Below are 26,545 nucleotides of genomic sequence, written 5' to 3' on the forward strand. Positions count from 1 at the left end.
GGAGAGATATATTATTAAATCATTTTCATAAGAGTATATAACAGATCAACAAGAATTTATATAGTTATATAGGCACAGATATATGAGTGTGTGTATGTTCATCCTAAAGATACTCCTGTCATGAAAACTTCTCATTTGTAAACTTTTTCCAACATATCTCCTAGGACTCCCTTATTACTATGATTGTAATTCCCCTACTCTCCTCATACTAGTAAATACTGACTACACAATGCTGCAAGGAAGTACATTCTATCGTGCAAGTCTGTTCATATAATGCTTGTTCAAAATGTTTTGATGTTCCTCATTGCTTTCAGAATAAAATCTATATCTTAACTAACACACAAAAACAATCCTGAATAATTCTGCTTATGATAACTATTTCAATCCCAGTAACTCCCCTATCAAAATTAAGTTTCTGGGCTTCCCTGGTGGCGCAGTGGTTGAGAGTCCGCCTGCCGATGCAGGGGACACGGGTTCGCACCCCGGCCCGGGAAGATCCCACATGCCGCGGAGCGGCTAAGCCCGTGAGCCATGGCCGCTGAGCCTGCGCGTCCGGAGCCTGTGCTCCGCAATGGGAGAGGCCACAACAGTGAGAGGCCCGCGTACCGCAAAAAAAAAAAAGCATGGATTCCAAAAGGCATATTTCATTATAGAAATTTAAACAGAATCCTTCTTTTAATACCAAGGAGCAAAGTGACCCACAGGCATAAATGAGTTATTAGCGTTAATTGCTAAAAGTTAGGGTGAGAGCAGCTGTTCATAATATATAATAAGGAAATATGACAGTCAAATGTGTCAAACTGGCTATGATATTAAGATGATTATTCTTAAATGTATTAAACTAACACAAAGCTGTCATTCGTTATTTATAACGAATGACAAGTTAATAGCAATCTAGTAATATCTATGCTCATTTTATCAAGTGATATAACTTATTTTATCTTCTTGATATTTTATAAGTAGAAATTGCATGCAGTCCAGATAGGAATACACAAGTGCAAACATTATACTGTAGGGTAGGAATAGTTCACATGGCTTTTGAAGATAACTAAAAACTACCCACTTGCATAGTGCCATGTACATCAAACAACGATGTAACGACTAATCATCCTTCTTAAGCACTTCAATACTAGGAAAGGAGACTTCATTTTTAAGGTCATCTGAGTCACTGAAAGGGAATATCCTTTCATTTTTTGTTAACATTTTTATTGAGGTTTAATTTATACACAATATATTGTACATAAAAAGTACACAACTAAACATCTTGACATATGTATATGCCCATGATTCTATCACCACAATCAAGAAAATGAGCACACATGTCACTCCAAAAATTTCCCTGTGCCCTTTGTAATCCACTTGTTCTGCACCCATCTGGACTTTCAGCTCCACATTCTCAATTCAGGGAGTCCACTGACCATACCTGGGTTCCCATTTCCTAAACACTGACCTGGAAATTTTCTCCAGACAGAAATATGAAAATATTTTTTAGAGATTTATTCATTTGTTTCCCACTTCTTAGGGAATCACTGATGTCCAGTATCATGAAAACTATTGTTTCATTTATTCTGTATGTTTTGTTGCTATTGTTATTATTGCTTCAGATGGGAGCTTAAATACAGTCTGTTACTTTAGGTTGTCCAGAAGACTATGCTTTCATTTTTAATTATATAGCCTTTTCGGTTTGAACAACTCATGTTACACAGGAGCAGAAACATTCTTGTTACTCAAGAAATTACAAGGGTATATATAGCAGTTACCTCCCAAGAGCCTGGGACAAAGGCTAGCCAAATTCATTATTACATAATAGCCATATTAATTTATGTTTTCCTGACAGTAAATATGACATTTTTGGATCAGAGGCAGATCAGCTATTTGTGTACAGAATACCTTAGTGCCAGGTCCCATGCCCCATTTCCTCCTTGTCATAACACAGTGTGTATCATACAGACCTTGCACATATAGGGGAACAATCCCAAAATCATGAACCTCAAAGCTTATACAGGAGTTAATCCATCTCCCCTTCCTCCTCTTCAGAGAAAAGGAGAGAGAGCTTGGAATGTGAATAAATCTCTTGGGGGAAGAGGGATGGTCTCTACCCTAAAATGTAAGCAATTTGGCTCCAGGGGAGGTAAAAAATGTATTAGTAATCTGTTTTAGTCTGCTCAATCTAGTATAACAAAATCCCATAAAATGTGTGGCTTAAGCAACAGGGACTCCTCTATACAAACACCTCTGTATGTACAAGGTCTGTCTGGCATGCACTGTGTTTGAGCTGCAAACATGGTTTTATAGCACCATATGTTGACTGCTTATTCTGTAACTGACACAGTGTTGTACATCCCGCAACACGTACATGTGCACGCACACATACTGATATACACTCACACATAAGCATTCCAGTGCAAGGAGACCCTTCCTGCCTTTTTTCACTGGGAACTGACCATATCACAGTTACTGATCCTGATAATTAAGATTTTACTCTAACTTAATCATGACATAGGGTTATCTGTAATGTCAATAATGACCTTAATCGAGTTGGTTACAAGTTATTGATATACGGTATATATTTTAAACACATATGTATAAACTATGTATACTATGGAGTATATTTGTGAGTGCAGTAATATTCAATTTCTGCATTCTAAAGTGACAAAGTATTTTACCAGTGTTGTCAAGATTGAACCTTTACGCCTGCTCTATGTTCTCATTCTTCTAGTTTTTACAGATGTTCTCTTGGCTTTCTCACAATTCTTGTTCTACATTATTCTGTGCTAGAATTCTTAATATTTTAATTCTTAAAATCTAGTTCTATTTGTAATCATTTTTAATCTGTAAATTGGTAAACGCTCAAAATTCAGTTAAATAAAGGATTAATTGGTATTTTTAGAAATGTTGCTTTTCTCAAATATACGCAGCTCTTCTGTATTCCTAAGAATAACTCCTGTCTTTAATCTGAACATTATATGTTGGGAAAAAATGTAAAAATGTAAATTTTTTCTACATGATCATGGATTTAAGAGCAATGGAAATTGACTTGCACTTACACATCACTGGCCAGAATCTGGCCACATAGCCATGTCTAGAAGTAAGACGACTGAAAAATCAGGAAATATGACTCATGGTAGACTCAGACCAATCATGATCCAAGACATAAGAAAGACACGTTGGAGAGGGAAGCGGGTATTGTGCAGGTCCCTAATTGGATACTCCTAAGTATTTTGCAGAATTGCTGAGAAAATTAAATGAGAATGTATGCAAGTACCTATATCAAGGGGAATATTTAATAAATACTAGTTCTAAAATATTAGATATAGTTGTTTTTCCTAGCACTATTCATTTATATATTCTTTGAGAGCAGGAACTCCTTTAAATTCACTTTTTGATATGTCTCACAACCAAGGGAACCTGATATTAACATCTTAGCAATTAGTACATTTACTTTTTTTTTCACTTTAATTCAACTGTCATTGTTCATCACGTTACCATTTATTGAAAAATCCAAAATTAGATTGTAATACAAACTTAATGAGACCTGGTACCATTTTTTAAAAAAAATTCCTGAGTAAATTCTTCATAAACGTCTTCAACCTGTTTCTGAATAAAATGTCAAATCAAGTGGGCAGGTATATCTTAACACTCAACATAATTTATGTTTGGCATCTTTAAACAGAATATCAGGTTGATTGACTAGATTTCCCAAAGTTGTTTTGATGAACTCATACCCTTTGATTTCTTACTTGCTGTATAGAAAGTCTACCACGACTTTCTAGTTCATACTTCTAAGATATTCTTTATATACACTTCTTCTGACCTTTAAAGAAAAACATCCTCTACCTGACACACAATGGAAAAATTATAAATTTTAAAAAAAGACATTTCCCTAGAGATCTTCAAATTGATTATGAATTGCCATTGGATTGCTAATATTTTTGATCAAGATGAAATCCTAGTAGATGAAGCACACATAATCATAGACTCTGTATTATAAGATGGATATTGTGAAAGGAATTCTTGGAACAGAAGGACATAGACAACTTGCAAGATAGATCTCTCTTGACAACAAAAAATTATTTGTCATGACTAGCTTTTCTAAAAACTTTCTAACAAAAGACATCTTGAATGCCATTTAAAAAGGGATCTTGAGGCCCATCAAGTCTGGGAAAATTGGGTGACAAATTTGTTTATTGAAAGGTTCTTAAAAAATTATTACTCTAATATAAATGACAATATGGAACCCCAGGATGACTGGAAAAATATAGTTAAATGAAATTACTTCCTGAGGTGTTATGGGTTATTTTTTGTCAGTTATGCTTCAACATTTTACACTTAAGAAATATATCAGACACAATTACAGAAAAACTAAAATCATAACCCATACAGATGTTTTTCCAGTTAGTGACTGCTAATGATTGCTAATATAACAGCCATATAATACACTTCTTATGATTTCAATTCTTTTAAACTTGTTGAGATTTGTTATATAGCTCAGCATATATATTTTAATAAATGTATCATTAGTATTTAACGATACATTTATTAAATGTATCATTATACATTTAATAAATGTATCATTAGTTTTTTTTTTTTTTTTTTTTTTTTTTTTTTTTTTGCAGTACGCGGGCCTCTCACTGCTGTGGCCTCTCCCGTTGCGGAGCACAGGCTCCGGACGCACAGGCTCAGTGGCCATGGCTCACGGGCCTAGCCGCTCCGCTGCATGTGGGATCTTCCCGGACCGGGACATGAACCCCTGCATCGGGGTTTTTGCACGAACCCCTGCAAAAGTCCCCTGCATCGGCAGGCAGACTCTCAACCATTGCACCACCAGGGAAGCCCTATCATCAGTATTTTTAAAGAACGTGTATTCTGCTGTTTTTGTGTGGAAGTTCTATAGTTTTCAACTAGGTCAAGTTGCTTTATGTTGTCTACTTTCTTTTCTATTCATACTGAATTCTGTATACTTTTCCTACAGTACTGAGAAAGGAGTTTGCAGTCTCCAACTAAAATGGAATATTTGTCTGTTTCTCCCTTCAGTTAGGTGAGTTTTGCTTCACCTCTATTACAGCTCTTTTATTAAGTTCATGTTCATGTAAGGTTGTTCTATCTCACATTGAATTGACCTTGTCATTTGATATGTATCTTTTTATCATAAAGAATATGATTTAATTTGAAGTATACTTTGTATGATATTAATATCCCTCTGCATTTATCTTTGGTTTATATTTTATCTAGTCTGATGATCTCTGATCTTTTTTTTTTTAATCTAATCACAAGTCTTGTCACCATAAATTACAAAGCTTCATCCAGTGGACCACTGGAGTGATTTCAAAACTACATTTAGATAAAATTCCTCTCTGATGTGACTGTAGGTCACATTTTGGCAATTATGCTGGAATAATCTTTTAATTTAAAAGTATACCAAACATATAAAACCATGATCAAGATGTAGTACTTTTAATATTTTGCCCTTTGCTATAGACTTAAGATTTTTTTAAATTTTAGAGAAATAGGTAAATTTCCCACCACACAATCCTTTTCTTCTTCCTTCTGTGTTGCAATATCTACCACTCTGAAGGGTATGAGAAATAAAAAAGTTGAAAGCTAGTTCTATAGCAGCAAACTGCTGGTTTCCATGATCTCTTTTGAGTACTCTCAGAAGTATAAAGTCATGGGCCTATGTTCTGTTAACCAACTTGAGAGGCCATACTAAGTTTGATCTAGTGTGATGCAATGTATCTGGACCAATTCTGTAATTTTAAAGAGGAAACAGACCAAGAGAGGAGAATTTACTCACTCAATGCAATCCAATCAGTGACATACTAGAGACTAGACCTCAAGTGTCATGAGAACTAGTCTATGTTCATTGCTCTGACTACCATAGATCTGTGTGTTAAGGGTAATAATATCCCAAGTAGCATTCTTTCTTATTCTCCTTACAGCAAAAAGTAGGCATTATAGTTGGGGATTTATTTTCTTCTCCTTCCTAAAGAAACGTGGAAAACTTTAGAGTTCGGTGTCCTAGAGGGTTGAACTTATAAGCAGGTTGGATTTATAAGCCCTGGGGAGACAGTGCTATGGTAGGAATTTGGCATCCTTATATCCAGACATCAAAAACCAGCCTGGGATCTCTGTTCTGGGTCAGATTTTGCTTGGTGGGTCAGCAGATAGCAACAATTCCAGTTTTCCCAGGTTTTAGTATTACATATATGATGGCTGTGTTCATGTAACTGCTCCTCCTTAAAAGTTTCTTCTTCCTCATTTGCATCCATCTGAGCTCTTGCCTAGAATCCTTATTTATGAAAAAATAAATAAAAGATACAGTAAATGTCAGCTAACCAAAGGCATATTTTTCCTTTTACTACATCCTTGAGTCCATGAAGTGAACAAACTTTATATTAAATGCTATCTAGATGTCAGGAGATAGTGGCAAAGATCTGACATATTGTGAGTAATGACACAGGAATTAACAGAGGATAAGTAGTTGAATACACACTGGTCTTCATGAAGTAGAAAGAACTTGAAATGAATGTTGAAGAAATGAGGGAGAAAAGGAGAAAGGGCAGTATAAGGTAAAAGCACAGTGCAAATCTCCCCGAGCTCTGGTTGCTTGTCTCATAAGCACCTCTGGTCATTTCAGGAGTTCCAGCTTTCAGCCCTCCTTACCATCCCAACCACTGCACTTCTTGTTGATCCTGATGTCCCTAACCACACATTTCTTACTGGTATAAGGAGGATCCTCCGAGCCTTCCCATGGAACACAGTCCTCTGGTGGTTTTTCTTACATAATATCAAATTTAATAAGCCCATTTCTATGAGCATTTTAATCTTTTCTTCCACCATCTACCATGACAACTTGGCATTTTTGCCTCATTAGTGTGGGCCATTGCTTTTTCTACATTTTTTGGAGCCACCATAGCATCATATCTCTATAATCTCCCAGGGGTCATGGTGCTGGAGTCTGTAATCCATGTGAGTACTCCTATATTGATAAAATTTATTTTATCTAAATCTATGTTTCACCTTAGTTGGTCCATCGTCCTCAGAATGCAGTTTCATGTGCACTTCCCTCAGCTCTTGACAGCGTACTTTGGCTAAGTCGCTTAGAGCCTTGGGCTGGTTAGCCATTAGATAAGGGCTACCTTTAGAAGTGGTGGTGTCAGCACATGACAACCATACGGCTTTAGTGTCAGCTTCATACAAAGCAGTGCAGTAATTAAGCGGAAGCAGAATAGGTAGATCAATATAAACATATGATGAAGACCATGCTTGTGCTACCAAACAGATTGAAATTTATTTATAATATAAAAGGCCTAATAAAATGTATAGACATTTCAATATAAAATGATATAAAAATCAGGAGCCTGAGGATGCATGGAATTAAGGAAAAGTTAGAGAAGATATAATAAGTGTATGATCAGCTTTTGCTGTTTCCCTTAACCTCATCCCCCGACAGCCTCACCAATTTCCTAAGGAGAAGGCACAAGACGGTAATTTCAGAACTTCACTGCACTTAAAATGTAGTCTCTTTTTTCTCCCCTTTTACATATACGTGTGTGTATGTGTGTGTGTGTGTGTGTGTCTATGTTCATATCATTTAAATATATGCTTGCATTAACTCAAATTCTATAGAGGGGCTTGTTATTCTCCTAGTTCAGTCTAGAGATTTTATATAATACTGAATTAAAAACCCTGTTTTAATACAGTTGAAGATTTATATTAAAATTGCTGATCACCAATATTCTGATGCCTCCAGTGACAGAACAGTCAACCCTGCTTCACCCAATTCAACTCACCCCTTGCAAAGTGTTGCTCCATCAGCAATATTCCTCTTTGGTTTGTCTCTTATTATAAGATCATGAAAATAAGATTAGAAGAGTGGCCTCCAATTGGTCAGTGAAGAGAGTTTAACCTCCATTGCCTGTGGAGCTTTTTAGAAATGCACATGTCTTGTCTTCTTCCCTCCCCTTCCCAAGGATCAGGTACATCACTCCATCCCTAGTAGGGTGGAGGGAAGGGTGATATTATCATTAGAATCCCAGTGTTCATGTAGAAAACTTTAGATTATGCAAGTATGAGCTCTTACCCTACGGCTTTGATGTGTTTTTTTTTTCCTTAAGACAATTTTTATTTTTCTAAAATGTAAAGACAATAATATTATTAAAAGTTATATAACTGCAAGAGTAGGTAATCCTTACTCAGAAAAATGTTTTGCTTCTAACTACATGAGGTTGTAAATGATTTTATTCTTTAGATTGATGATACCTTAACTAAAAGGCAACAGAATTCTTAAATTTGAGGAAACTGGCATCAACTTTGGTGTTGAAGACCTTTGGATTGAAATCTGAGTTCTTTAACTTACTAGCTATGTGACATGGGGAAAAATTAACTCTTCATGCCTCTGTTCCCTTATCTGTAAATTAGGGATAATGTCTGCCACATGGGGCTACTATGGATGAAATGAGATACTGTATGTCATTGTTGGTATATAGTGATCCCTTTGTAAATTATAGCTTTACTATTATTTTATTTGAGTAAATTTAAAATATCTTACAAGTCTAATACAATCATTGTAATGACAATCATTGATGCTCTGTCAAACACGTGGCACTGCATCCCCAATAACAAAGTGGAGATATATCAACAGACATTTTTTCATATAAAATTTTCAGGAAAGATTACAATCTTAATAGGGATCAATTTGAGAATGCATGACTCATTTTCTTATAAAACAAAGGTACTTATTGCTAAATTACATATAAAAATCATTCCTACTGAGCTGAAATGGCAAATTATTTTAATTCAAGGATATGCTGGTAGATAAAATAATTTCAACTAATTTTTGATGCCAGCCTGGAGTTCCCAAATGTTCACTTGTGAATATGTCTACATTTTTGTATCTTACATCCATTACTGACCATTTTCTTCTGAAAGTTGGCTGAGTCCTGGACAATTGAGGACTCCATTTCTTCTCTAAGCATAAAGTATACACTGAAAACCTGGAAAATGTCCCCTAATAGATTTAATCCAGTTTTTATGCATCTCAAATATCTAATTCTCAACCACAGTAATGTGGCTGCAGAATGTATATACTTGGGAATACATTTAAATATCACACCAAACCAAGTAATTGGGCTTTATAACCATTGTTTTGAGGAAAACAAAATTAAGAAAGGTACATAACCTATTCAAGATCACACAGCTAGTACACACAGAGTCAGATAACTAACCCAAGTCTTCCTAAAATCAGAGTTTTTTCCCCCCAGAGCCCTTTTTAGGTTACCTCCTCAAATTTGTTTTCTTTCATTCTTGGCCCAAATCAACTACCAAGTAATATAGAATCAAGTTCCAAAATGTAATCTTTCACCTATGTGCTAACATCCATTCCTATAGTAACTGTTCTAGTTCAGGTCAACATCATCCTTCCCTGAACCATATACATGGCCTCCTAAATGGCGTCCTTGCTTCTGTTTCCTTCCCCTTCCAACTGTCCTAAAAATAACCAATGATTATTCTTTCTAAGGTATAGTTCTTATCATGTCACACTCCTGCTCAAGAAGTCTGACTCCCCAATGCCTACTAAATAAAGTCAATTGTCCCTGGAATAAAATCCAGAACCTCTTACTATGGCTTTCACAGTCCTTCTTGAGCTGGCCTGTTCCTACCACTAGAGCCTTCCTTAATAGGGTTGGGATTCCCCAACCTTCTCTAAGTAATAATCAAGTTTGTTTTCATCCATAAATGGCTCATCCTCCCAAAGTAAATGTCACTTGACCATTGACTGCCATTAAGCTGAGGGAGGGGCTGCTTGGTATTGGACTCCTTAGGGTGGGAATAAAATGCTGGTGGAGATTGGGTGCAAGCCTGGGCTTTTAAGAAATAATGCTAGCTCTCCCTCCTGTGTGGGTGTTTTCCTCATATTCAGTACCTAAATGAAAACAGAAATGTACTGCAAGAAACATTTGTTTTCTGAACTCTTCACCTTCATCTCTTATTTTTTTCTCAATTAGGTATTCATATTCCTACTATTAAAGAAACTTTGACTGTATTTCCTGTGAATTAACATCTTAATCAATATTTAATATGCTAAGAATGAGAACTATCTCTCCTGACTCTGAGTTACATTACAAAGCTGAGGCTGCTCCCTTTGGCCTCTATTATTGAAGAGATCATATACATCTCAATAGTTCTTTAAAATGTAGGTACCTGTTAACATCTTCCTCTGGCCATTTTCATGTCGGGCAGTACCAGAAAAGTATCCCCAAAAGTCATCAATAAAACCAAATAAACTTTAATGTGTATTTTTTTGTTGTTGCTATTTTTTGGTTTGGTAAAATACTCAAGTAAATTACCTCTGAGCAAGGGGAGACAAAAATGAGTGACAGAACATATATTTCACATGGAATTTCCTTTCATTTCTTTCCCCTGTTACATATGTGCCCTTATTTCATTTTGCACATTGTTTATATTTGCAAGAGTCAGAATAGGGATCCAGGGCTGAAAAGAGTGAAGAGAAATTTTTTCTATTATGAAAGATCCCATCGCCATACAGAAAGCCTCTTTCCCTAAAGCTAACCTTTCTGATAGTGAATATTTATCATGTTTGCCAAGCTATTCAGGCAACACTTTATAATACTTTAGAACAACACATTTTCCTAATATACAGAAAGACATATAACTTTAGGACAATGTTAATTTATTAGTAACTCTCAATGCCTAGGGTATAGAAAAGGATTTACTATTGATGGTGGAGACTGTTTGTCATTACATTTAATATAGACAATATTGACTCTGACAATTATAATTGATAAGACATAGAGTCTATATTTTCTTGTTACATGTGGAAAGGGGCCCCTTGTTCTTTACTGAAACTACAGGATGAGACATCTAGTCACATCATTTCATGACTGAGTGCTACAAAACTGGTGCAACTAATGACATGTTGATGAGGCAAATAGAAATATGTGCAAAGAGTTTGGAGTATTCCCTGGACATTGTGAAAGTTTCCCTTGATCATTTTTTTAAATACTGTTAGAACTCAATTTTTCCATCCAAAAGAAGAGACTAACAAACCCTACTCTATGAGGTTTATGGGAAGTTTAATGCTATCAAAATTAATAATTATCATTCAGTAGCTGCTCAGTAAATGATCACTATAATGATTTCATCTGGTTATCCCTCCAGATCATAGCTCCAGAGTCACTGTCTTTCTACCAGAGGCTTAATGCACACTTAGCCAGGTTTAGAGAAATAGTAGGGAATTATATAAAGAAAGAGGGACACATATCATGTTCATCTTCTGTGTTCTCATAGCTTTTAGGAAGTAACCATTTTGTAGTATTTATAATCATAACACTTTGGAATATAAAAGATATGTAAAATGAGACAGTCTAATTTGTCCCAAGTTCTACACTGAACAAGCATCACAGAACTAGAACTCATGTCTGATTCCCAACATATTACACACATTATTTTGAGAATCTCATAGTTCGTACAAAGCTTTTTCATGAAAAATTCTTTCAAATTATTCTTAAAATTGTAACTTAAATAGCTCTAGTTTGTATGTCCACATGTTAGCTAGGATTTGGGGATCACTATCTCCCTAACATTTAGGGAAAAAAATAGAAAGCTAAGGGGAGCTCCTCCCATATATGCTGATAAATCCAGGACCTCACCCATGGTTCTGTGAACTCTCCAAGAGTCTCTTGGTCAACTCCCACTTCAAATGTCCTACTCCTTTTGACTTCTTAGAAGTATTCCATCTTGACTCATGGATAGTCTCTTCTCTCTTCTCCATGTCAACCCAAATGCCAATAACTCAAGGCAGTGGTGCATTGCATATTTTACACAGATATCGATGGATAATGATGGAATGCCATTCCATCTCATATTGGAATTCCAATATTCCAATATCATTCCAATCTCATAATGGAATTATGAGATTATGTGAATCAGAGAAAGGAATAGAAAAAAATGTAGTTGATTGTTAAAAATCATTTGCCTCAAGTTTCCCAGTCACTTCTGTCACCAGCAATTCCTTACTCGTCAGTTTCCCACTTGTGATGGTTATTTTTGTGTGTCAACTTGACAGGATAATGGGGTACCCAGATATTCGGCTAAACCTTATTTCTGGGTTTGTCTAAGGGTGTTTCTGGGTGAAATTAACACTGGAATCCATAGACTCAGTAAACTGGTTTGCCATCCCCAATGTGGGTGGGGGGCACAATCCAATCCAATAAGGGCCTGAAGAGAACAAACAGGCAGAAGATGAAAATTCAGCTTTTTTTGCCTCACTGCTTGAGCTGGAATACCTAACTTCTGCTCTCAGTGCTCCTGGATCTCAGGACTTCAAACCCAGACTACAATCTATATCATTGGCTTCCCTGTTTCTTGGGCCTTTGGACTTGGACCAGTTACACCACCAGCCTTCCAGGGTCTCCAGTTTGCAGATGGTGGAACTTCTCAGCCTCCATAATTTCATGAGCCAATTCTTTTTAATAAATATCTTTCTATACACATCCTATTGGACCTGTTTCTCTAGAGAACCTTAATACAGCCCTTCCAAACTTGTCCCAGGATTCCATCTATACTGTGATTTTGTGTTCACATTAGTTATTCACCAGATCATTGCAACAGACACTTACCCTTTGCTTTCTCCTCTCATCACTTCCAAATTTTACTCTGTATTTCTGCTATGTGCCCTTTCTAAAATATAAGCATGTCAGAATGGTTCAGTGGCCTCCTTTGCTTCCAGGACAACATCTGCGTTTTCTGAATAATACGTGAAACACTCCCGCTATTTGATCTTTATCAGTTAAAGTCACTGCCCTCTCAAACGCTCATACATATTTTATCTAGAAATAACATACACCCATGAGGTATCTTATATTAATATACTGAATACAAATTTTAAGTAATACTATCTTACTTATCTTCAGTAGACTGAGACGTGAACTCCATAATTGACTCAAGTATATAAAAGGGAGCCTGGTTCCCAAAAGGCTAATTCATTAAAGCAACACATATATGTGATTCCCAGTCACAAGTAATTATATTTATCACTAAAGTTTAAACTAGATGTGAGCAGATGTCAGTGGAAATTAACCTAACCCACACCCACAGAATAGTGAAGAGATATAACAGCAAAATGCATTAAATTGGCTATAAGCCAAGGAAAACATAGTTATACATATATGAAGCTATAATACAAAGCAGGTAAAATATAATAAGTTATAGCTTGATCACAACCATTAATAATAATTAGGTCCAGGCTATGACCAAATAAACTGTATGCCATATTTATGTATTAAAATTTTCATCAAAAGAGAGGTTTCATGAAATGTTCATCAAAGCAAAGCATCCCTGGGATTGGGATATTGAAATCCAAAGGACATTGGTGTGCGGTGGAGTAGGAATGGCTCATATGGCTTTCTCAGAATCCAGGTAAAACATTCTACCTTCTTCTGGTATATTTATAAAATGATATTCTGGTTGTTAGTGGGATTTCCAGATTTTTAAAGAACTCAAACATTTCAGTCAGTGAAAAACACTGACTCCTTTGTTCTCCCACCGTCATGTTCCCTTGATTCAAATACTTTGAAATGACTGAGGAAAACTATCCTCAATCCTGAAGGCTGAGAAACAGATTTGCATTGTAGTGAATCAATTAATGTTCTGACCCAAGAAAGTTCTGCATGAATAGACAGCTACCAAAAATGACCTCTTATTTCCCTCCTCTTCCTCAATGTCCTTTCAGGGGCTTATTTGATTTGTTCTTTCAACTTATCGGCAGAGCCCTTAGAAAGCCTTTGGAAACGATGGAACATTGTCCAAGCCTGTTCATGAGTATGTGAATGGTGTTGCTATGCAGCAGTAAACTAGTGATAGTTCATTGCATTGAGAATCATGCAATTAATTCTCCTAAGAAAATGGAGGAGCCAGTCTGAAATCTTCCTGGCCGGGTAAAAGCTTCCTTGAATAGTTCACAAGTGTCAGAAATCAAATCACATGCATGTTAGCTTATGTTTTCAGTATACTTTTTAGGAAATAGTGAACATTCAAAACTCTTCCTTACGTTTTTTAGAGTTACTGATATTAAACTTCTCTTAACTAGTCAACAGATGCTATCCTCACATACCTGTTCTTTCACACATTTAACAAATAGCTACCAAACAACACCTGTCCTCAGGGCAAAAGTTGAAGCTTGAAGATTTAGTGTGAATGGTTAAAAGAAGTGCTGCTGAGTTTCCGTTAAAAACTAGCACTGAATGGTGTTATACAGAGTTAGTCATGACAATAAAGCAAAAGGAGCAAAATTTCTGGAATACATACCAATCCAGATGCGACTCTCAAATATACCAGTACGTGGCCCACTTTTCCATCGAAGAGCCTCAGAGGATAGAATGAGGACTGCAGAAGGAAACAGAGACAAAATGGCTTGATCATGAAGATTAAGAAGTCACTTCTCGGTGAATGGAAAAGTTAGCATCTTGTTAAATGCATTACAGAGAAGCAAAGCATTTATAGAAACTAACTGATCAAGACAGATCCGAAAGTAAATTTTGAGCATTTGCAAATACCAGATTTTGTGCAATTTGCAGAGAAATATAAATAAGGATATTGCAAATCCTTCACAGTTGATGTGGGAAAAGAATTGTAAGCTATCCAGAAGAGCATCAGCACACACTGAAAGGAGAGGACTTTGACCAGACAAAAATATTGGCTAAAAAATGTATTCACTTCTAAGAAATGAAGAAGCTACAAGCTTCTGTACAGATAGTATGTATGTATCCCTATATTAATGTATAAAACAGGTACCCTGCATTTTTAATTAACTTAAGTACAACTCAACCTATTTGATTAATTGAAAGGGGATTTCAGATCACCCCAAGTCACAGTTAGTTTGGAACAAATTCAAAGTTATGAGAGGCAGACTGATTGTGATACAGTGACTTTCCCAGCCCTGGTTATGCATAGAGAGCAAATGCCTAAATTTAGCTGAATCTCTTATATGCACATGGCGGTGCTGGCAGGTGTTGGGTGGGAAAACAATATACTGTCTATTATAAACACTCCATAAATGGTAGTTATAGAAAATATACTTGAAGCTCATTCTGTAACTATAGAATCACATGACCTATGGATGAAAATTCTATCTATCCTCAAGCCTTTATTTTCTAATTCACATTTTGATGCTCCTAATATTACACTTAAAATTTTCTATTTTAGGCTATTTTACTGAATTGAAAGCTGCGTCCAATTTTTTATTGTATAAAAAATGTCTCAAACCCTCCCAAACACAAGTATTGGTGAAGAGAGCTGTTATAACATTCAATTCCTTGAATTTTTTTCAAATTTTGTATTGACTTAAAAAAATTAAGACCTTATATAGAGTAATTTTAGGTTTACAACAAAATTGACAGGGAGGTATAGAGATTTCCCAGATACCCCTTGCCCCCGCACATGCATAGTCTCCCCCATCATCAACATCACTCACTAGAATGGTGACTTTTTTTTAAACAAGTATGAACCTACACTGACACATCACAGTCACCCAAAGTCCACAGTTTACCTTAAGGTTCACTCTTGGTATTGTACATCCTATGGGTTTGGAGAAATGTATAATGACATATGTCCATCATCATCACATCATGTAGCATATCTCCGCTGAGCTAAAAATCCTGTGCTCGGCCTACTGCACCCTTCCCACCCCTAGAAATCACTGATCTTTTCAATGTTTCCAAAGTTTTGCATTTTCAAAAATGTCACAGAGTTCGAATCAAACAGTACGTGTTCTTTTCAAATTACTTTTACTTAGTAACACGTATTTAGGGTTTCTGTGTGTTTTTCATGCCTTGATAGCTCATTTCTTTTTAGTGCGGATGAATAAATTTTTTAGTAGAAAAATAATCTCAAATATCCATAAGGTAACTAGAGACAGTCCCTGACTTACAATGGTTCGAGTTATGATTTTCTGACTTCAGGGCAGAGCAAAAGCAATAAGCATTCTGTAGAAACCAAACTTTGAATTTTGATCTTTTCCTGGGCTATCAATATGCGGTCCCATCTTGTGATGGTGGGTAGCAATAGAGAATCGAAATTCCCAGTCAGCCGTGCAATCATAAGGGTAACTAAGTGATACACTTGGAAACATTTTGCACCCATTCAACCATTCTGTTTTTCACTTTCAGTAAGTATTCAATACATTTCATGAGATATTAAGCACTTTTTTATAAAGTAGGCTTTGTGTTAGATGATTTTTGCCCACTTATAAGCTAATGTATGTATTCTGAGCATATTTAAAGTAGGCTAGGCTAAGCTATGATGGTTAGGTGCATTAAATGTACTTTTGACTCACAATATTCTCAACTTACAATGGGTTTATTAAGATGTAACCACACCACACCGTAAGTTAAGGAAGATTGGTAAATACAAATAAAATGAATAATCTTAATGAAAGGGAATGGGAGAGGGAAAAAAAACAAAAAAATTAAAAAACCAAAAACCTTGAAAGGCTTGCTGAGAATTATAGAAAGCTGACTCAAACAAAATAAGGTTTTCAACAATTATATCAACAGAGCCCTTTTAAACTCAAAGAAAAATCACAGATCCACACACATTCATGATGGGAATGACCTGAGGTCATACAATCTATTCGTCAGCTATTGTAGACTGCTTTACTTTGCTTCACAATTTATTTTGCTCATCTGGTTTACCAAGTCAGACGATATGAACAGACACAGGGTAAAACGGCCTTCATTGAGCACAGTCAGCGACACACCAGTGCTCAGCCTCACCAAGGTTGGCTCAGACTGGCTGCAGAGAAGTCAGAGAGATAGTGTCCAAAGAGATGTCCAGTTGTCTTCATAGATAGGAGATGATTTTTCACCCATCATTTTAAAGAAGCTTAGATAAGAGTATTCACTAAGCAAAGAAAATTTTTAATTTTGGCAAAATAAATTTAAAGAGATCGAAGTACACCCAGCTTGAGCACTTCTTTACCTCATCCCTAATCTTTAGTAAAACTTTTTTTTTTTAAGTGTCCCAGATTTCTGGATAATACTGGACCTCAGTAATGTCTTCTAATGACAATAATTTTCTCAATATTAGCAGTGGAATTCTCCCATGGGATGATCTTGCCGTTCTATTTCTGTGAAATCCTCCTTGATCTCCTGGATGAACTGTTGTTATATCCTCTTAAAATACAGTATATGTGATGGGATAAGTATGGATTTTAGAGTCAGCTCCAATCTTAGCTCCCTCACTTATTTTCGTGTCACCTTGAGTCACTTAGTGTCTCTAGACCTTAGTTCTCCCTTTACCCTCCTACAAAAACATATTAATTAGAAATATGTTCAGCTGCAGGTAACAAGAAGCTATCACTGACGTAAGCAAACAGAGGTCAATTTTCTCACAAGAAATCCAGATATAAGGCACTGCACCTGTTGATTGAGCTTCTTTTTAGTACAAGCAGAAATTCAAACCGTTTTTGTGTTCCTACCCTATCATCCTCAGTGTGCTGAATTTTATCCTGTTTGTGGTTTCAAGGTCTGCCACTCCACATTTTATTATTAGGGTTCAAGGCAGGAAGCAGAGAAGGAGAGATAGTGCCAAGTTTCTGTTTGGAATTCCCTTTATTAGAAAAGCAGAAGTTTTGTAAAATTCTCCCTACTACCCAGAAGTTTTCCTCTTAGTTATTACTCTCCAGAAGTGAAACATGTGAAACAGCCCCTGGCTTCAAGGAAGCCTCAGAAATCACAGATCATGATTGTCTTGACTGGCTATGACTAATCATGATACATCACAAGACTGGACAGACTGGAAGAAGGAACTTATGTATGGGTTAGTAGCAGTATATGCCACTTACAGACTTCGATGATTTGTTGTGAGGATTAACTGAAAATGTAAATACCAATCCAAAGTAAATACTAAATAAATGTTAGTCCCATAGTATTACTTATAGTTGTGTATCTGCCTTGTTCTACCATATCTTAGGGTATCAATTGCTCTCTGAGGACAAATATCATATTTAATTCATCCACAGACACCACACACTACCAAAAATAGTAAATCTGGAAGCAATATCTTGGGAATTACTATATTTACAATTAAGCCTTTAACTTCTGTGGCTATTATTACATATCGCTGTATGCTGACTTTTGTTTGAAAACATTCAAATTAGACTTAAGCTTTGTGAAGCCTGGGACTACAGGATTTCTTCTGTCAGCTTTCCAGATTTTGAATCTTTATGTCTATTTGAATAAAATATTAAGAATATGACCAGTCATGTCTTATAATCAATTCTAAATTATAGAATTTATGTCTTGTCATGACTAGACTTTAAAAAAATCTGTATATACACATAACCTTTTGTTTCTTGCTGGACCAATAATGCACTGGTTCCTCACTTCCAATATCATCTTCATGTGACCTTTGAGATACTTAAGGAAAAATGATTCTGTATCTGACACAGCTATTAATGTAATGAATTAAAATTAAGTGACTTTTTATATCTTCAGGATAAATACTACCACTGTTTCTAAATATGTTTATCCAAGAATAAATTCCAATAGCAAGTAATAAGCAAAATCATAACCTGCCTGAAATCAAAACAAAACTATGAAAGGTACCTGGGTTGAAAAAGAAATGACAAGCATCAAAAAAAGTGAAATGACTCTATGACAAACAAAATACCAGTCATGAGCATTTTCGAAAGTCCATTCCACTGAAAATGTTTGAGATGTCATTCATGTTACATTAAAAATGTATTCTGCTTAATTAATTCTAGGAAAAATTGGTTGGGACAACAAAGATTTTTGAGTTTGTTGTTACTGTTTTGTTTTTGCATGACTCCTAGAACCTTTAATACATTAATACACTGTGAGTCTCAGGAGGAAGAGATGCCATACAGTGTCTCCCAAAGTGATTCTGTCAAAGAACTCCTATACAAATGCTGCACAGGCCTAGTGCATAGAGGAACACACTTTGGAGAATAATGGCTAAATAACTCTGTACAGAAATACTACTACCTGAGAGACCGTTCACCTTATTGAGCAAAAAGGGGTACATTTTTAATTATAGCTCTAAGCAAAAGGGGTGCTTCTAGACAAAAAGGGGACATTTAATCCCATTGTGTGGACCAAGAAAATGGAATCAACTAGCACCAGAACAGAAACATCTGATCCCGTAGAGAAAATGCAGTTTCTGGAACTTAAGGAGATTACTTTTCTGGCATAGGGCAGAAACTGCAGCAACATGGTACTGTTACCAGGGGTAATAAATGTGAGAATTGTCAGCAGTAAGATCCCTAAAGTGAGGAGCAGGCCTTCGAATACAGAGCAGAACATGAGACAAGACTACACAGTCTGTGTGTGTCGGGTACACAGGCACAGGTTTAGACTGAACCAAAATTAACTCTTTATCCACAACAAGACATGCTGGAGACATAGCAGAGTCCACTATGTGCTGTTGTCATTTTAGTTTGTTATATATTATTTGAATACCATTATATCTATACACATATATACATATATTCTTAATACAAAATGTGGATTCAAATATTCTTATAAATTCTTTGGCTATTTTCATACAATATAAATAATCCTCTAGAAACTGCCATAATACACAGATGCTGGACTGTTTCAATCTTACTTGGTTATTAGATGCAAGAATCTTGAAATCTAATGTGCAAAACCTAAGAGCTTCCCACAGGATTCTGTCTGTATTCCGAAACATTGCAAAATCCCTACTTAGATTACAATTTCTCACTAGAAAAAAAAATGTATAAATGTTTAGGTGACTCTGATGTTTCTTTCCCCCTATAATTCATGAAATTCACTAGGATAGTGTGGACTATGAACAATAAAATGGAGTCACTTATGTCAAAGGGATCTACAATGGAATCAGGAGGCCACTGGGGACATAGCACTTACACACATCCACACCCAAATGCAATATGAACTTTGGACCAGGCCATCCACAGGCCACCTGGAACTCATTTTCTTCACTCCCTGGAAACTGCAGGTTAGCAAGCAATCAGTTGCTGACAAGTGACTGAATGCCTGCCAGCACCAACCACAGCTGTGTAAAACAACCTATGTAACTTCTCTAGAATGTCTTTGTCTGTGGTCTTTGTAACCCCCCACTATTTTCTATTCTCCTCAGAGCACGTTTAAGTTGCTACTCAAATCCATGCCTCCTGAATTGCAACTCCTAAGATACCAAATAAACTCTTCTTTTATTTGCAGCCTTCTTTATTTTTTTCTTTTTGGTAGACAGCAGAAACTGCATGAGGTCATGGATCTTTACTGTGCTCACTAACTAACTCTGCTCTAAGTAATTCCAAGAAACCAGAACAGAGGTGTTCATTAAGTTTTTGTCAAACAGATAAGTTGATAAAATTTCAATCATTGCTTAATAGCAAGTTAAAGAGACATGCACACCCCTACGTTCACATAACTGAGAAATCCCTGCTTTTTAAGATCCTTATCTTCTAGGTTTCCAAATACGCACACGCAGTGAGTAAACCTACATTAAATACTGTCACACACACAAATGTTTAGCAATTTGGGAAAAGTGTGTTGAAGAGGAAGAAATTTTCCTCTATCCTTCTAGGTTCTTCTGGCTGGTCTAAAATGTAAATTGACATGAGACAGATTAACAGGAGAAAATCAAACTAAAGCTTAATAACAGGTATACCTGGGAGAAACCCAGGAAAACTAAGTAACTCACCAAAAGGACAAAACCCTCACCTTAAGTACCACTTTCAGCTAAAGACTAAAGAGGATGTTGGGAGTAGTGGTTTGGGACTTCAAAGGGGAAGGAAGGCAATTGACATAGAGATGGAAAAGCAACTGTTTGGTAAACCAATGTTTGCTGGGACTAGCAGAGAAAACTGGACACAGAGTGGACTCTGATCTCTAGGCCCTGCCTAGTTTCCCCCCCCAAATATCACCTCCCTGGTGAAAGCTCTATTCCAGAAAGAGGCCCTCTATCTAAATTCTTTCAGGCAATTAGAAGTGAGGTCAAAGTTTTTTCCTGAGTCTTTTGGGCCTTGATTGTTTTCAACTTGAAATGATCCACATGCCAAAGAGACATTTTGGGGTGGCAAATTTTGCTCCCTTACAAGTGCCAACTCCAACTTATGAAAAAAAGAAAAAAAAAAAGCAATTGTTTCCAGAGAAAGACCTTTCATATTTAAGCAAGTAAACATTAAAAATTTAGGTAACTGTCTACTATGTATAAAATAGATAACAAATAAGAAACTGCTGTATAGCACAGAGAACTCTGCTCCATGCTCTATGGTGACCTAAACGGGAAGGAAATACAAAAAAAGGGGGCTATAGGTATACATATAGTTGATTCACTTTGCTGTACAGCAGAAACTAACACAACATTATAAGGCAACTATACCCCAATTTTAAAAAAATGCAATGGCAATTAGAGGAAAATATGGGGCAAAGGAATGATAACATTTGGGCTCTTGCTGTAATCCATATTGCTACCTGAGAAATTTTATTCATTATACGTTTTTCAGAGAGAGAAGAATGTATAGTTGTTAGGGTAAGGGCTTTGAAATTAGACAGCTGGGCCAGATCTTGAACAAGACACTTAACCATCCTAAAACTCAGGCTCTTTATCTGTCATTTATATATCATGTCTACCTCACAGTTTCTTGTAAGAATGTGTGTGAAACATTTAGCACAGACCTTGATAAACAGCAAATGCTCAATAAAGTTTGCTTCTCTCTTTCATTAAAAAAAAAAATTAGGTGTCTTGTGAATACTAAAGGCAATTAAAAAATGTTAATTAATGAATTAATGACAATAATTACACAAGGCAGGAAACTCTTAATGTAAATAAATTTAATAATCTCCAGGAGATTTAAAGAAGTGATCTCTAGAGCTATCAATTCAAAATAAGTTGTGAGAGAAAAACATGAGATTTCAGATAATTAATGAGTTAGCAATTCTCATTCTTGGACTGGCCTTAGACTAACTTAGAACATCAATCCCAATGTATGCTTGAATTCTGACTCAGACAGATGAGTCACTGGATCTCTGTTTAAACACTGCTTGAAAGGTTATTGAGTCAAATATTACTTTTCTCGGACTGGACTGGACTCTTAAAGTCAACCCCAAAGATGAAAAAATTCTATAGGAAAGCTACCTGATAAAATTATTTCTGCTTGTGCTACATATAATGTAACCACTGTCAACAAAAGAATCTGTCAATCTAAGAAAGAAATGAAAAATTTTATTCAAGCCAAATTTGAGGATGATAATCTGGGAAGAGCATCCAGAAAGCTCTGAGAACTGTTCTGCCAGTCAGAAGTCAAGGCACAGTTATATAAGCTTTTTGACACAGAAGGCTGTACATGAAATGATGTATTATTGACAGTTTCCACAATCCAGATCTAAGTGGCCCCTCACAAGATCAAGAAGGAATGTTATCTTTAAGGAGTTGTCTTGTTGATGCTAGGAGAATGATGCTCTTTAAGGCTGAGCAGGTATTTCTGCCAATGTGGGAGGTTTGGTCAATGTATAATGTAGATATACAATGCACAATAGGGGGGAGAGAGGAGGCCCTCAGAGAAAATTTATGTTTAAATTTTTCTTGTCTTGCCATAAAATATGAATTTTATTTCATACCACATACATAAACATGTTTTTCCCTCTCAGGATACAACAATTAGATGATTTTATAAGATTTATTTTTTGCATCAGTTATAAATTATTCTGATGAGTATGGAAGCCAAATAATGAAGGGGGGGAAAGAAAAACCCAGAATCTTTTACTTCTAAGAGACTGTTGGTCACCAAAGGAGTCCAGACAGACCATAAATCAAAGGCTTTTAGCCCTTCCTATATAAACCCTTAAGTTGCTGGGATAAGTGCCAAAGATAATTCAGAATTTACTCTGCTGCAAACATCCTTCAAATTTTCACATTTTTAGCTTAAGTAGTCACTAGTAATAACCATTATTCTCCAAAAGGAAACTGAGCAGAACTCTCAGGTAGAGAAGCCTTTCCCTGTCTCCTGTTTCTCATTTGTAGAAAAGGGCTTTAGTCTCCTAGGGCTTCCCTGAGTTCCAAACAGCAGATTCAAGCACAAGCAGTTAACTAATTAGGGAAGTGAGGGAGCGCAGAAACAAAGGAAAAACAGTCAGGAAACAATAGTTCAGCAATAAAACAGAGTCTTAGTTCCTCTTCAAGGGAAATACATAACAATCTGATATATATCTTTGAGTTTGTCTGCAGGAACTAAGGCCCCCACCCAAGTGTAGGATGGTAACTATATGCTGAGACCCCAGAATGGGTGGAACCAGAAGTCTGATAATTGAGATTCCTGGAACACCACCCTGTTACCTCACCACGAACCAGTCAGAAGAAAGTCATGTGCCCTGCAGCCCTCACCCCAAATGTTGCCTTTAAAAACATCTTCCCTTTAAAAACTTCTCCTTTTGAGCATGAGCCACCCATTCTCCTTGCTTGGCCCTGCAATAAACCTCTCTCTGCTCCAAACTCTGATGTTTCAGTTTCTTTGGCCTCACTGCGTATTGGGCGCACAAACTTGGGTTCAAGAAAAAGAAACTCATACACATGGAGACAATAAATACTAATTGAAAATAAAATTAAAAATAATAAAATTAAGTAACTAAACACTAATTGATGAAATATGGCAATCAAAGAAGTCAGGAATCTCTTAATGAAAAGCAAAGACACCAAAGTTCTTTAAAATCCTGAGCTATTTATGAGAAGAAAATCACTAAATTATGGAATCTCATGATTGAAAGGGCCCATGGATACGATCCAGTCTACCTTTAATAAAATGTTTAAAGCCTGCCTCTAATCTACCTGATGGATGATCATCTAGCCTTTTTTTTAATAAACACTCAACATCTATTTTGCACTGATAAGATGATCAAAAAACACAATCAAGAAAGAGGCAAAATGAATGTTAAAGACGCATCAAAGGTGAAAGGCAGTGAATCTAGGATGGCAGAGCAAAGGGAGAGTGTAATACAAGTTTTTTCAGAGGCTTTTACTTAAGAAATTTACCTAACAATTATTTTTAATATTTAAGACTAGCTTTCAATTCTCAGTGTTCATTTGAACATAGAAAATAAGTGAATATGTTTCAGAAGATTCTTTGTAGGACTGGGTACTAATATATTCTTTTACTATTACTAGCTTACTTTCTTTAGAAATTATTTTCAAGTAAAAATGATCTTCAAAGCAGCGAGAAGGATGTTGCATAAAGCCCATCAGAGAATATTTTGCAAATTGAAGTGACACTTCTTAAATTTGCTTCCTGAGCCATGAAAGCATCTAGCCATACACACACGACCAGTGTATTTTGACAATTCTACAGGATAATAGGACCGACCATATAGTTAAGAGGAAAATTAAAAACACTCTATAAAAACTACCACTTAAAACAGTTGTGACAAGTACTAAAAACATTAAAGGATAATTATTCATGAACTTTTCCTTCATCCTATGACTTCTAGTCAAATACCCTTTGGGTGTGTCTGTGTGTGTGTGTGAGTGTGCCTGCACACTTGTGCTTACTTGCTCCTGGGTCATTTTAAAGTAACAATATGTGTTAAAGGTAAAGAAACAAAGCAAAAGAAAAATTTTAAAGTATATAAAACAAAAAATGCATTACCGGATAGGCAGACTAAAGAACAGAAAGATTATATATATACATCCATATGCATATATATATGTAGAGAGAGAGATATGCATGCATATATACATAAATTAGTTGTTACATATATACATTATTATATATTTGTATATATCTAGCAATTTTATCTAGGATTTTTTTTTTGCTTATTTTAATTCCCTTTACCCATTAACACTTACCTTTACCTTTAAAATGACCCAAGAACAAAAAAGCAGAAAAAAAAAAAAAAAAGGGTGGGGTACTTGACTAGAAGTCAGAGAATCAAGGAAAAGGCCATGGCTATTATACTTAAAAGTTTTCAGTATCTGTCATAACTGTTTTACATGGTAGTGTCTATAGAGTATATAGTATCTACCTACTTACCTACCTTGAGTTAGTCACAGAAAGAGGTAACAGAATAGTGAGAAATTACCACAAGAAAGATAAAGAACAAAAATCCAGAAGGACAGGTATTGAATTTGGGGCTACATTTGTCCTGGGTGTTCCTTTGCCAGTGTGAGAAAGATAGTTCAAGGCTGAGCATTGCTTCTGACAGCATTGTTTCTGACAGTCTCAGGGATACAGGGGAACAAAATTTTGAACTCAGTACAGGAGCCTGGATTACATTCCTTCCCCACAGTTTGAGGTGAAACACAAGAGGTTGAATCCCAGAAGTTAGGGCAAAACTGATGGAAAAAAAACTATCCCTTACAAGGAATGCAGTCCAACCTAGTGGCAAGAGATTGACTCAGAAAAGCTCAGTTCTTAAAACTGGAGTAATGTTATCCTGCCTTGCTAGTGCCTAGAGTCACCTAGAGTCACGGGCAGAAGTAAGTGAAAATCCTTTCTGGCGTAAGTTATAAATATACTTGGTCTTGAGTTATTTCCACATACAATCTGTAAATATCATTTCATGACATTTATTCAAAGATAACGTAGTAAACAAGGGTACAGGACAAGCCAGACACATCATTAAGTAATTAATTTTCCTAGTTGACTCCAATTAATCAATTCCATTTTTGTTTCTTACAAATCCATATTTCCATATCCCTCCTGACACAATGTACCTTGTTTGATACTGTGCATTAAAATGTTAATCAAATGCAGCTTGTTTGGGAGAGTAAAGAGCACTTATGTTATTATATGAGGGGAGACAGAGCATCCAGGTAAACTCTTTTTTTTTTTTTTTTTTTTTTTGCGATACGCGGGCCTCTCACTGTTGTGGCCTCTCCCATTGCGGAGCACAGGCTCCGGACGCGCAGGCCCAGCAGCCATGGCTCACAGGCCCAGCCGCTCCACGGCATGTGGGATCTTCCCGGACCGGGACACGAACCCGCATCCCCCGCATCGGCAGGCGGACTCTCAACCACTGCGCCACCAGGGAAGCCCCAGGTAAACTCTTAACTGGGGCTTACAGGTAGGTGGGCAGTGGCTTATTTACAGGTTACAATTCATTTTGTAATTCTTCACATCAACAGGGATAGTATAAAATAAGCCTTCCTCTTGCCACAATTTACAGAAATACTAGAACTCAATGCAAAGAGAACAGAATACTCAGTTTGAGGATAAATCGTATGCATCAAGCAAACAGCTAGATAGGCACCAATGAGAATTTATCAGCACGTACTGTAAGGAAACAAAATCCTTAAAAATGTCTTACACACACATTATACTTATAGAGGATGAAGAAAAAATCAAAGACTGAAGTTCACAAAGAAGATTCCAGACTAGACAAGAAGAGAAAATTCCCTAGCCACAGTGGATATTTTTTACAAAATTTTATTGATGAAAATATCATAAGTCTATATCTTTAATTTTCACAAAGTTCTTAGAGTTAATATCAATATCAAATTACTTCAGGAAAAATATAGAAAACTTGCA

This window comes from Monodon monoceros, unplaced genomic scaffold, assembly GCF_005190385.1.
Source record: "Monodon monoceros isolate NGI ecotype Baffin Bay Population unplaced genomic scaffold, NGI_Narwhal_1 Super_Scaffold_7, whole genome shotgun sequence".
Lineage (NCBI taxonomy): Eukaryota > Metazoa > Chordata > Mammalia > Artiodactyla > Monodontidae > Monodon > Monodon monoceros.